Raw genomic sequence first — 14,006 nt, 5'->3', positions numbered from 1 at the left:
ATAACTATCAAATTGGCTCAGTAGTGGTAAAACTAAATTCTTGAGAATAGAGAAGCTTTGAAGTAAGGATAATGAAACGGTGAGAAAAAGACAGTACTGAGCTAAAAGTAACATGAGATGTTAAGAATAAGAGAATATAAGAGTTTATTGGTCAGTTTATGGTTTAATAAGTGTCAAATTCACGGGGTTGAAGAACCTCCCACCCCTCTGAGACGTTGGAGGGAAGCTCCGGCGTGGGCATACTGCAGGTGGCACCTGCCGAGAGTTGTGGGCTCGGTGAATAGCTAATGACCAAGAGGATCTGTTGGGTCTAAACTCAGACCCCGCTGTATCCAGGACTTATTCCCATGAAAGAAAAACAAGGCAACAGTGTTCGATCGATTACTTGCGCAAGGGAGGCCTTTGGTCAAGAACCAGCTCTTGGAGCTCACGCTCCTAACCTGTCTCCAGCCCAAAGTCCTTCACAGAGCAGCTTCCCTCGCAGCTATTTATTGACAAACTGTTACAGTTAACACAATAGTTTACAACACGTACCTCCCCTCTTAACCCCCTGTGTGTGTGTGTGTGTGTGTGTGTGTGTGTGTGTGTGTGTGTGTGTGTGTGTGTGTGTTCCTGCTGGGCAGGAAGCTTACATCAAACAGACCTTCCAGATAGGATGTGTCTGTAATCAAACCTACAGCCCCTCACCCAAAAACTCAGGAATCTGGGGAGGGGGACTGTGGAACTGCTTTCATCCCACAGTTAAACAATGTAGAGATGGCAAGCATAAAAATGACAAACATTAACAATTCACTCTAACATTCCCTCCTGTTTTGGGATTTTTATGCTCCAAATTATTCCTATGTAGTATATTCTTAGCCATGCACCTCTTGCTTGACAATTTCAGCGCAGGCGTCATTTATACACAGGCTTCTGTCATATCATTAATTTCAGTCAATTCATACTATTGTAAAGGTACATAATCAACAAATGTATTAGAAATCATCTTAGTTCCCATTGATCTTGTACACGGTAAAATGCATCCTATACATAAGCAAATCAAGTGTCAACAGTCCAAAAACAAGAGTTAATATTTTCAAAAGAAGATGCCACCAAGGACCAGACATTCACCAAGCTCTCCAGCCTTGTGGTGCATCTACTCCTGTCGTGCGATTCATCATGTATTCCTGCAAGTAAACAACTGAATGTCACAGTCAAACAAAAATAATCAACAAACTCAAAAATCATATGTCACTACAATCCAACTGTATACAGACATAGGCATTCAAACACATCAGTTGACTTTATCGTTTGTCCATGTGGCTCTCAGATAACTTCAAAGCTGTAGCTTGATCAACACCCTTCTTTATGACTCCTATCAATCCCCCAAACCTTCTCACTGTAGGCATCCTGTGGGGGTTGGAGTCAACTGGTGTATTATCTGCATTCACAACTCTTCTCCTGTCCTGTTGTCGCCACAGGAAAAGCTTTGTAAAGGAAATTGGATCAAGCTGTTTTGATCTTCTTGGCTCAAAGCCTCAACCAGCTTACAGAAGTGTTCATTATGTAAATGTAGACAAAAGGCTTCTCTGTTTGCATCCTTCTTGCAGAGGACACAAAGAATAGGTGACGTTGCACAAATTTCATGGTAAATCTCCAACTTGGACTAATCCATTGCCCTTCATACACATAAGCAACTGGCCTATTTCCAGTTCATTTAGCTGTTCAGTGTCCTGCAGCGAGTCAGATACTTGGAGTCGGACTAGCAGGTCTGTTGTACCAGAGCAGTTCACCTTCCCAGCTACTGGTGAATCAACCGTCCAGTCAGGTTCAGAAGTTGAAAAGTTGGCAGTGTTCCAAGTACGTTTACTCTTGGATGTGTTGCCAAGGCAACCAACAAACTGTCTCGCTCTCAGTGATGCTATATGGCCACAGTCCAGAAGAATGTGTAACCAGTGGCATCACAAGCATAACCATTGGTCTCGTTCTTTATGTGAGTGGTTGTGTTCACAAACTGCCACCAGTAGTTGTTGAAAACCCCATGCGGGTACTGGGTGTGATTTGCTCTGTCCCAGTGCGCTCCTGTCATCCCACTCTGGGTCCACAGGCACAAGAAGGTGCACAGCACATTCCCAGCCATTCTGATGAGTACCTGTGGCTCAGTTGGTTTCTTCACCGGATTGAGACGAGGGGCCCTGGAGGCTTTCCCCCCCCTTTGTACCCGGTCTTCCTGCCACTTACCCCGAGCTGGCCTGGATGTGTGTCACCTTCTTGCAGTGCGCTTGATGTATCCAAGTAATCCTTTCATCAATCTTCAATGCTGTGGTCGTCGTCAGCAGCACCCGATAGGGACCTTCCCACCGTGGACTGGACCAGCACTTCCTCTCCATGGCCTTGTCAACATCCAATCTCCAGACTTCAGACTCTGCTCCTGTGGAGAAACAGAATCATCTGGCAGATCATTTGTTCTCAAGACTTCTTTACTTTTAAACATTTTAAGCATCTAATCTGCTAATATGCTCTCTCTTCTGCTTTTCTATCATCACTACAGAAGACTAGAACTCCAAATGCTCTAACATATATAATCTCAAAGAGTCAGACAATTCTCTGTTGGAGTAATCCTCATGTACATTCATATACATCTTAACTAATTCTATACAGTTTAACCATGTCCTGCGTGTCTCTTCCTAAGTCTTAACTTTACTGTCCCATTAGTTCTCTCTATCAACCCTGCACTTTGTGGGTGATATAAACAATGATGTTTTAGTGTTATCCCTAAATGTTGTGCCATTAATCTAATCACTTCATCTACAAAATGTGGACCATTATCACTATAAATGGTCTCGGGAATCCCATGTTCCAAATGATATTCTTACATATTGCTTTGGCAACCGAAATGGCATCTGCTTTTCTAGTTTGTACAATTTCTACCCACTTTGAAAAAGGGCACACTATCACTAAACAGTACTTAGTTATTACAGTTGGACAGTTCTATAAAGTCCATGTGAATAACTTAAAATGGGTGACCGGGTCTGGGGAATTTCCCTCTCTTAGGTCTCAAATTACCCCGAGAATTGTGCTTGCAACATATCATACATGACCTGCAAAAAAATTTTTTTTTTAAGGGTATTTAATCTTAAAGTATAAACTACTCATTATCTCCCTCCTGTTGCGACATGGCAAAGCCCATGGCGCAAAATAGCAGCAGTCCTATATAAAGTCTAAGGCAGTATTGGTTTATCACACAGATCCTGCAAGCTCGCTCCTACTGTAAGTCACAACTGTTTTCCTGCAGTAGATGAGTGGCCCTGCATGTCTACCAGTGCATCCCGCATAATAGCCAACGTCTGCTGGCATTGCACTGCTAAAACGTTAACAACATGTTCTCCTAAAGTTGCTTCTTTCGCGATCTTATCTGCAAAAGCATTCTCTAATGCAACTGGATCTTTCCCTCACATGCGTGCTACACATTTACAAACGGCAATTCTACTGGGTAAAAACTCTGCCTCCAGCAGATTTTGCAAGAGTTTGGCGTGTTCTACAGGTTTCCCTGTGGAAGCCGTCACACCTCGTCTTGCCCACTGCATCACAAAGAAATGTAATGTAGCAAATGCATACTGGCTATCAGTGTATATTGTCACATCCTGTTTCTCTGCAGCTTTACACGCTTCCGTTAAAGCTAGCATCTCTGCTGCTCAAGCAAATATGAAACATGCTAGTTGTCCTACACAGATAACTTTCTCACTATCTACTACAGTAAAACCTGTTTTAGTCTGTCCCTCTACTGTTGTAAAACTCAAACCATCAACAAACCAAACCTTTCCCTCACCAAGTGGCACATCTATTAAGTCATCCCTCGGCTTACACTCCTTCTCTACGTGGTCTCTACACTCATAAGAAGTGCCCTCTTCTGTCGTTGGCAAAAGGTTTGATGGATTCAGAATTGTGCACCACTTTATAGTAATATGTGGTTATGAGAGTAACAGTAACATTAAAGACAAGTGTCTTGTAGGTGACAGAAATGTAATTTTAGTCTGCAGTAGTAGACATCTACCTCGTGTGGAACTAACAGTGTCAAAAAGGTGAAATAAACTATATCCTGAAACATTGTACAGCTTAAGCTGCTGCACACACTGATCTCACGCATGGAGGTAAAGCACAAGCAACTAGAGCTAATCTTTTAGGATAGTAAGTTACTGGCTTCACTTGTGGAAAACGTGCTGTTAGTTATTTCACAGTCACCTGGCATTTGTGCTGTTCACAGAACCACAAGTCCATCGCTGGACCTCCTCTGCGCCGTCACTTTTTGGAGCTTGGCACGCTCCCTCAGGTTCTCATGAGTCAACGTTGCTGAAGATTTTAAAGGCAGAGCACGTCGTACACCTTGGTTGTCTTCCTCAACGTCAACGTCGAAAGTCTTTCATCTTATTTAAGATTTTGCTGTGCAGAGTCTCCTCATGACGATCTCCTGGAAGCCCAGTAGCACAGCTCTCTGTGCTGAAGGCGATCTCTGATCCTCCTGAAGAGACTCTCCAGGCCTCAGCTTCCATCTTGTGGACGATCCTCTCAGTCACTTCTCTCGTCATGGCATCTCGCGACATCTGTAAATTAAAATGACACTCCTCTCGCCACATGGCTTCCTCTCTTGTGTCAACTCCCCTATGAGACATGTACAAGAATTTTGCACATTCTCCCTAAAACAATCTCCAGGGTTTGTCCCTTGGAGCAGCTTCACTCCAACCTGTAACCCTGTGTAAAAACATTAGTCAGCAATTAAATGTTTAGCTTGTCTAACTCTCAGCTCCACCTAGAGCCTGTATCCTGGAAGACAAAGTCTTTAAATCAAACTTCACATTTTCAACCGACTATAAATCATAAGAGTAATAAAGTATTCAGCATAAAAGACAAATATCATGTGCAGGTTTTCTCCAGTCATTAAATCACTATTATCATAATTTGTCCCAAATCATGAATCATCCCAATTTGTTCCACAATTTAATCGGTGACTTTCCTTAAGTTTGTCACTCCACTCATTTTTATCACTGTGAGCTCAATAGTGGCCAGCTAATGAGCCCCACATTCAACTATTCTGTAACCACTGCACATTTGTTCAATTGTCACTTGTCTGTCTGTGCTGAATCCTTTACAAGCACTCTTAAGGAAAAAAAAAACATTAGCCAAACACACGTTCATCCTAGTGGTCAGGTGCCGGCCATCCAGATTCCAGAGATGCTGTAAAAAGAAGTAACACTGGTTTCAAACAGTGTCACACTGTATTCACTTCTCCCTTGTAACATTCATATTTTCTCCACAACACAGTGTAATTTAATCACCAACACACAGCCTGTAACCACAGTTTTCTTCACACAAAATCTCAGTAATCCTGTGGTAGAAAAACACATTAAGTTGTGTCCTGCTATAAATCACATGATCAAATCACATGATTGACCATCTGCTGTAAAAAGGAATGTAAATGTTAGCGCTGCGCATTTGTATACACTCTTTCTCACAGTAATCTCTGTGAGCAACACAAAGTAGTTAATAACACACCCATGGTGAATTCACAGACGGAGAAAATTTTAAACTAAAAAGGTTAAATCTGCAGAGTTCACATAGTCATGTGACCCAAGTTTCCCCCTGTGGTCTCCTTCTGCTCCTGCAACAGACACACAGAGATGCATCCACACATTTGTCAGGTGGGGGTTAATTTCACACAATGGTGTTAAGTCAGTCAGTCTTGTCAGCTTTTGTCAGTCAGTTTTTCCCCATTTTTATGTGCTGACAGTAGAAGCTCTCGTGACGCAACAAGTTTCTACTGCCAGCAATGATGTCAATTCAAAAAAGAAAAATAATTTAGACTGGATTACCTCGCTGAATCCGTTTTGACAGGGACTTGTTTTCTGATTGTCCCAAATAAGTGGCTTTCTCCCAAGCCCATTTTAATTTTTGGAGAAACTCACTTTGCAACAGTTTTCTCGACGACAAGTCGTATAACGCTACTGTTCTAATCGTGCATCTCTGCTCAAACAGAGATCATCAAACGAAACCTTCAGTGCACTGTGAAAGTATCAAAATAAAAAGAAAGAAAATAAAGGAAAGAAAGGCCTTGTTTAAGTCATGACACGTGTTCTTCATGCCAGGGGGATAAATTGTACCAACCCAATTGGCAGGCTCAACTTAGTAACAAAAGACAAATCAACAGCTAGTTTAATCTCAAACATTCATCCAATCAGCCACACACAACATACAGCATAACCCTGTTGTCTCATCACATAATAAGTTTCTTCTCATTTAACCAAATGTGTGCCATGGTAAAACTTCTTCACACACCAGAAACTCACAATCAGCTCACTCATTTAAAACCCCTCATCAGCATTCTGTTTTCCTCTATGATGCAGTCATCTGTCCTCCTATAATATTCAGTCCACTAGTCTATGTATCACTTTCATCTTACTAGTGACTTGGACAAGATGACAAACAGAATCTCATGCTTAAGATGCTGTCTGGTCTTCATGAGTATCATTTATTATGTATGCATGTAGGGTTAGTATGGTTGATGCATTTTCTGTATGTTTGTAGCTGTAGCGTTACAGCTGTTTCAGGCTGAGAAACACCAAACACTCTTCATGCTATCATTCACCACACAACTATTTTATTTCTTTGTCCGCTGGGCAGGTGACCTGCAGAATCACGTCTGCCCCAGCTGGATACCTTCACACACACCGTAACGTCAGACACGCTCACACTCACTTCTGCTTAGCGCACAATTTCACTTCATTCTTCAACGATCCACACACCACGTGCTGCCCAATAAAAACTTGGCAGTGTATTTCATCCTCTTTCAAGGCAGACTTCTTTTAAGTTTGCAGCAGGCAACGCGACTTACACCAAAACTTAGGCTACGTGTACATAACAGGTCACCAAAATCCGTTAACACCACTTAGGTTTCCTTCTGTGCTGCTGCGTTCACTTTACTGGCACTCACACACACATACGCTCATTCACTCTTTTTAGGCCTATAATCCCCCTTACCGCGGCGAGCTCTTTCCTCCTTACCATTGGTGGAGAAACCATACACTCAACACCCTTAACTGCGGAGAACCTTTTTTTTTTTTTTTAAATCTTTATAGAGCTCTATCCTCCTTTCGGTGGAGAAACCGTCCTTACCCTTCTTCTATTCGGTGGAGAAACCGACTTAACCCTCCTTAAATAAATCAAAAAAGATTAAAAACAAACAAAAACACTGGCGGAGAAACCAGGCAGCTTGCGTCTACACGCACAGCTTGCGCACTCACGTACCTGCTTTAACGCACGGGCACGTAGCCGCTCTCTAAGGCCTTCTGTACTCACTGTTCGTGTTGTTTCCGTTCATGGGAAGAGTCTCTGGTTCCCGTCAATCGCCATCCATCCCGAGGGGAGTTCAGGCGCAAACTGTCTGGCCTGAAACAAAGCAAAGTACCAGGGCTTTCGTCAATCGTCCCAGACAATGGCTGCTAGCAGACTGCGGTGGCGTCCTCTCCCTCTTCTCGGTGAATGCGATGTGTTAGGCTCCGGCTCGGAGGACCAAATAAATGTTGGGTCTAAACTCAGACCCCGCTGTGTCCAGGACTTATTCCCATGAAAGAAAAACAAGGCAACAGTGTTCGATCGATTACTTGCGCAAGGGAGGCCTTTGGTCAAGAACCAGCTCTTGGAGCTCACGCTCCTAACCTGTCTCCAGCCCAAAGTCCTTCAAAGAGCAGCTTCCCTCGCAGCTATTTATTGACAAACTGTTACAGTTCACACAATAGTTTACAACACGTACCTCCCCTCTTAACCCCCCTTGGTTACAAAGACGTGTGTGTGTGTGTGTGTCCTCCTGCTGGGCAGGAAGCTTACAACAAACAGACCTTCCAGATAGGATGTGTCTGTAATCAAACCTACAGCCCCTCACCCAAAAACTCAAGAATCTGGGGAGGGGGACTGTGGAACTGCTTTCATCCCACAGTTAAACAATGTAGAGATGGCAAGCATAAAAATGACAAACATTAACAATTCACTCTAACAGGATCATTTTGGGAGACCCTTATTTGTGAGTAAAAAGAGTAAGTTCGGACGAGGAAGTCCGACAGAAAACACCTGGTGCTGTCAGGATGTTTAAGTGACACAGAAGTTCAGAAAATCGAGTCAGAAATGGTTTTGTGGCTCTTGGTAAACTGATTTTGAAGGAAAATCAGTGTTTATTGTGCTGAAGTAACAGATCCGGCGCGGTCTGACGGGAAGAATCAGCTGCACAATTCTGAGTGTGCAGCGTTGTTGATATTAACAGATCCGGCGTGGTCTGAGGAAAAGAAATAAATCGGTGAATGGTTGATATATTTACATGAATTTTGGTGGATCCGCTGAGGTCCAGAAAATAATCAATGCGGACTGTGTTGGTTTGGATGTTGATAAATGATCCAGGAAGAATGGCCCTGTGTCTGTGTTGTTCAGTGACAACATGCACAGTTTAAATTGGGCGCTCTTCCTTCCTCTTTTTAGTTTCAAAACACGAAGGCTGTTGGATTAAGAATTACTGTGTGAGGAACGGCTTCACTTTTGACTAGGGAAATAATATGCTTACTTGGGTCTATGAAAACTGAACTACAGTGGGAAGGGGATCTTCTGAATGTAAGAGTGGAAGATCTCGTAACATTCCGGTGGAGGCCCCGGGGTAAAAAGAGTGAGCTCGGACGAGGGAGTTCGAGAAAAAGACACCATGAGTTGAGCAAGGTGTTTAACTGACTCAGGATTTCAGAGAATCGAGTCAGCTGTGATCTTGAGTTCTAATGGTAAGTTGATTTTAAAGGAAAATCAATGTTTACCATGTTGAAGTAATTCTGATGATATTACTAGATGTGCTGTGATACAAGTGAAGAATAACTTGTGTACATGTGGACACACAATTGTGTTGATATGTATGGATCGGCTGCAGTCCATCTGATAAGTGAATGCTGGGTAAACTGAGACAAGAAACGGTTTTTAAATCTTCACTGGCTGCAGTGAGATACATGTGCGGAAGATTACTGGACCCGGTGAGGGCCATATGATGAAGTTCTTGGGCAGATAAATGACAGAAACAGTTTCTGAATTTTGAGGAGAATTCTGAAGCACTGAGGTTGAATTTTCTCTGTGCTTGGTGCGCTGTGTGGAGTTATATCAGAGTTATAAGTCCAAAGGTTATGACCTGGAGGTCATTCATGTTGTTTAAAGAAGAACAGGAATTAGAAAAGGATATTTAATGTCATATTTTGTGTAATTGAGGAAAACTCACCATATATGTTCACCTTTTTCATTTGAGGGGACACAGACATTAACACGCACAGTTTTTGGGTGTGAGTTACTTCCTCTTTTAACGTTAAACTGCGACACATGTGTGCATTGAACTAGAACTTCAGCAGTGAATGAGACAGGATTTAGATTAGGGCTAGTTCTGATAAAGTAAAAGATTATGTTCAAAGTTTTATGCCCTGGAGGCCAAGAGTCGTGTGTAGAGAAGAACATGACTTAGAAACGGACATTTAAGGTCACATTTTGTCTAAGATGGGGAGAATTGTCCCATATGTGTTTATTTCTCTTCTCTTTTTAAGAGGACAGACACAGTTACTGAGTATTGTCTACTTCCTCTTTCTGATTCTAAAAAGCATGTTTGATAAAATACTCTTAGGAAAGCGTATTTTGAATGATTCTGTGTGATTTGTACAAAATAATAAATAAGTAATAATAACACATAGGCGAGTGTGCGTCAAACAGGAAGTCTGATTATAGCTTGTGAGCTGGTGAGAGACGCTGCAACATGAAAACAGAGGAATTAGAAACTGAATGCTTTAAGAAAAAGTAATAAAAAATGATATTAATTACATGTTTTAGTGTGTCAACACAGGTGCACTCTGCTCAACCTGAAAACATGAGAACAGCGGCAAAAGAACAGATTAACAGAATTGGGATGAAAACAGGCCAGGGCTTTTGGCTAAAATTTTCCAGCTTGACCTCTCACTTTGTCCTGACCCTGAGAAGAAGCTCAAAGGACAGTTAATCTCCTGATGAAGACTGACAGAACATCGTGGACTTGAAGAATTAACAGCAGGCAAAAGACAGTGCAAGTGAAGCATTAACACTGACGACAACTGATGAGTCCAGCAGCATGAAAGAAAGCACGTGATGCAACATCATGAACTACAAGCTGGTAAGAACAGTGTGACATGACTGTTTGAAGGCACTGAATGTGATATTTTGCCAGGCTAAGACTTGACCTGAAAGAAAAGACTGAAAGATCAACAAAGAAGAAACAGAGGAGCAGAAGATCTGAGTGGGATTGTGTTGTTGGAGATTTTGAGGCCACACAGGACACTGTGAAGAGAGGGTAAGGGACCAGTCAGAGGTCCAGCCTGGACGAGTTTGAGTGCGAGAGTACAGGATATAATTGGACTGAAAAAGGAAGCTAAATCATGGCGGTTTAGGATTGTCCACCACATCAAAAAAAAAAAAAAGAAAAGAGAAAGACCGAGGAAAATAAATACATGAACTAACAGTTACATGAATGAATAGAAAACACACATACACAAATTGTTACATGTGAAATTATTTTTGGAAAGAATCAGAAGTGAGACAGTTTGAATCCACAGCTCAGTGAAAAGATGCAGGAATTAAACCTGATTATAAAATATACAAGAATGCAATGAAGAAAGCAGCTTACACTCACTGAACATAACCGCAAGGAAGAACACGCTTACATACATGACATAAGTTGGAATTTCTGACCAGAGAGAGAGAAATGGGTCCTTTAAGCACTCATGATAATAATAAAATGTCTCAGTTGTGTTATTTTTAGGCGCAAAGCAGACCTGGATCAATTTTCCACATGCAGCGGTCGGAAGAAAGTTATAGGGTAATATTACTGGGCGATGTGTCTCTGAACCTGAAAAGCAAGCCCTGACTCCTGGCTGAGGACAAGGGATGCTGTTATTTAAGGTGGGAAATCAAAATTTGGGTTAGCAAATTTGGGAAGAGAGAACTGACTGCTTAAGTGGAGAATTGTGAAGGATTCTGGAACACTGGAAAAGAAACGTATACAGAATAACACACAAACAGAAAATGCATTAACAAGAGAGCTCATGAAGATTAATGCATAGACATTGATTAATCCTGGCTAAGAACAGAAACACATACAATGACAATCAGCTTGCTACTTTTATGAGTGATGGAATAGTGTGAATGTTTAATAAAATACCCTTAAAGCTTGAAGTTGAGGACTAACTCAGAGAAGCTATATGACAAGGGCGTGATTTATGGAAAATGAAAAGCGAGTGAGGTAGTTTTTATGAGAATGACTTAGGAGTGCTTTTGTACAGATTGATCAAAACATGTGATTAGTAAAGAAAGAAAATGAAGATAATTTAATAAGGTGGTAATGTTTAAACATGTATTTCTCTTGTCACAGCAACTTCTTGAGAGATGACTCAGTATGCAAAGTAGTTGAATGACTCGGGACAGGAAAAGAAAAAGAGGAACTTGGGTTTCCTGTCTGACTGTAGGAGTGAAGCTTGCACTGGAGGAGACACTGGGACGGTGTGGCGTTTAACAAGACTTTCTGTGTATTGAACAGGTGAAATTATGTCAGTTGACCTGAGAGTGTCAGGACCCTGAAGAACTTGTGGCAAAATGTTCTGTGTCTAAGATTTTTGAGGTTGTTATTTTTATTTTAATAGAGGGAGTTTTATTAAACATGGACATGTCTGAGGGGGCCCATTATTTTTTTTGAAACAGTGCACTTAGAGAAAACCAGGCAGGTGATTTTGTTTTGTGTTTTGATGAGCTAATAATCAGCTCTTTTTCTCATTTTTGTTCTAAGCAGGCCTGGAAGAGAGTGCATTAACAGCGCTGACAAAATTTCCGGGAGAACAAACATAAGGTGGGCTTTCCAGATTATAACTGGCTGAGGAAGGCTACCTGTGGGGACCTGATCAGATTGTGAGTCTCTGGCTACGTCCACACGTACCCGGGTATTTTTGAAAACGCAGATTTTTCTATGCGTTTGCACCTTTCGTCCACACGTAAACGGCGTTTTCGGTCACTGAAAACTGAGATTTCTAAAAACTCCGGCCAGGGTGGATATTTTCGAAAACTCTGTTTTTGCATTTACGTGTGGACGAGGAAAACGGAGAAAACGCAGCGTCAAAGGTGTGCGCCTTTTTTGACGTCACACTGTGCACCACGTTATTGTTTCGGTGAAATGAATTTCTACAATACCGTTAATTTTACTCTCTGCAGTGTTTAAATGCTTACATATACACACACAGTTACTGTCCCTCCACACATACGACTCAGTTCTGCTTCTATGCCCCATCTTTGTTTACTATTTCCCACCGAGGCTTCTAGACTTCTGATTGGCCAACATTTCTACACTGTTAGGAATATATCGTGTGAAGAGTAGAAAGATATTTTACTGCTATTATTTGCTGCTATTTTTATGATCATTATTATTATTATTATTATTCCATTAATTATTAATATTGATACTGCATTTAAATGTTTAAACATATTGGCACCCAATTAAGCTTTTATTACAAGTCCAGTAAGAACCACTTTAAACTGTTGAGTTGAATCTATAATTTTAAATGCTTTTCAATGCTCCTATAATCTTAAATGTTTCTGTGCAGACTGCAGGGACAGGAAATATACTCTGTGTAAAAGGAGACAGGAAGTTACATGTTTTTGAAGTTGCATGCTTTGCAGGAAGTGAAACCGAAAGCAGAGTCTGAGTGCAAGTATTTTGAGCAGGTTATTTTATTATGCATTTATATTTTTGATTAAGCTTTGATTAAGCTTTAAGTAGTTGTATTAGATTGGAACATTTGTTTTATATATTTTACATATAAGTCAAGATCAGTACACACAGGATGGCCTTAGCCTGGGTGCCTAAGCTGAGGTCAATCAAAGTGCAGCGTGAGGATCACACATGCACACACATATACACACAGTTTCAGTTGTGGACATGCTGGCCTTCTGTCTGGTGGAAAGGTTACAAGGTTTAGCTGATGAAGTGAAGGGTGAAACAAAGGGCAGCAGAAGCTGACACACACACACACACACACATATTAGTTAGACTCATTTATATAGGTAAGAGTTTAATCATGCGACTGCAAAGTTGTGCCTGCATGAGTGACAGTTTGTGCAGAACGTGGGCCTGATGTTCCAGAAGATAAGCCTGGGCAGGATGGTGACAGGAAGCACCTGGGTTCAAGCCGAAGACAATGTTCTTTTAAACTGTGTTCAAAGTTAACTGAACGGTTGTGGTTTTGGAGTGACGTATGCTGTACTGGATCTGCCTGGCAACAGAAACCCTATAAAGCCTTTGTTCTGACTATTGTAAGACAGTTCAACACTGAATCTGCACAAGTGTTGGACTCCACGCGTGTATTCATTAAAATGTCGTCTAATTGCACACGGCAGGATCTGTGGTCATTATTTTTGGTCTTCCTCCTCAATTCTGAACCCTTAACAATCGCCACCTGTTGCTTTGGCATGTTCCTAGCAGCGTTTTCCTTCATTTCTGCGTTTACTTGTGGACGGGATTATTTTTTAAAACGAAAACGGAAAATCTCCCTTTTCAAAAATACCCGCGTACGTGTGGACGTAGCCTCTGTCTAAAAGGATTGCAGCAAGCCAATCCCGTCCAAAAGCATAAAGAACTATTTTCCTAAAAAAAAAAAAGTAAAATGAATGAGCTCATTTTTGCTGAGAGTTGAGTATCTGATTATTTGTGCGGGAGGCTCCACTATCAGCAAATATCTTGGGTGAGTGAATGTGTGTGACTGGACTAAAGAGGGGATGAATAAATGTGGGCAAACAATTTACCATCACAGCAAGAGAAAGGGGATCCTTTGTTTTGCTATTCAATTCAATTTTATTTATACAGCACCAAATCACAACAAAAGTCGCCTCAAGGCGCTTTATATTGTACAGTAGATCGCACAATAATACATACAGAGAAAAACCCAACAATCATA

At 41.4% G+C, this 14,006-nt stretch overlaps 1 long non-coding RNA gene across 1 annotated transcript; it reads right to left on the bottom strand.

Annotated features, from left to right (window-relative positions):
• Nucleotides 1-372: 372 nt before the first annotated feature.
• Nucleotides 373-4,927, bottom strand: LOC109201854 (uncharacterized). Its single transcript, XR_003219759.1, has 2 exons — nt 4,222-4,927; nt 373-2,410 (listed from the first exon to the last, which is right to left on the bottom strand). It is a non-coding gene; the product is annotated as an uncharacterized LOC109201854 (long non-coding RNA).
• Nucleotides 4,928-14,006: the final 9,079 nt, after the last annotated feature.

Source organism: Oreochromis niloticus, linkage group LG4 (genome assembly GCF_001858045.2).
Source record: "Oreochromis niloticus isolate F11D_XX linkage group LG4, O_niloticus_UMD_NMBU, whole genome shotgun sequence".
NCBI lineage: Eukaryota > Metazoa > Chordata > Actinopteri > Cichliformes > Cichlidae > Oreochromis > Oreochromis niloticus.
The sequence above is the reverse complement of the archived record's forward strand: the minus strand, read 5'-3'. Positions and strand labels throughout refer to the sequence as shown.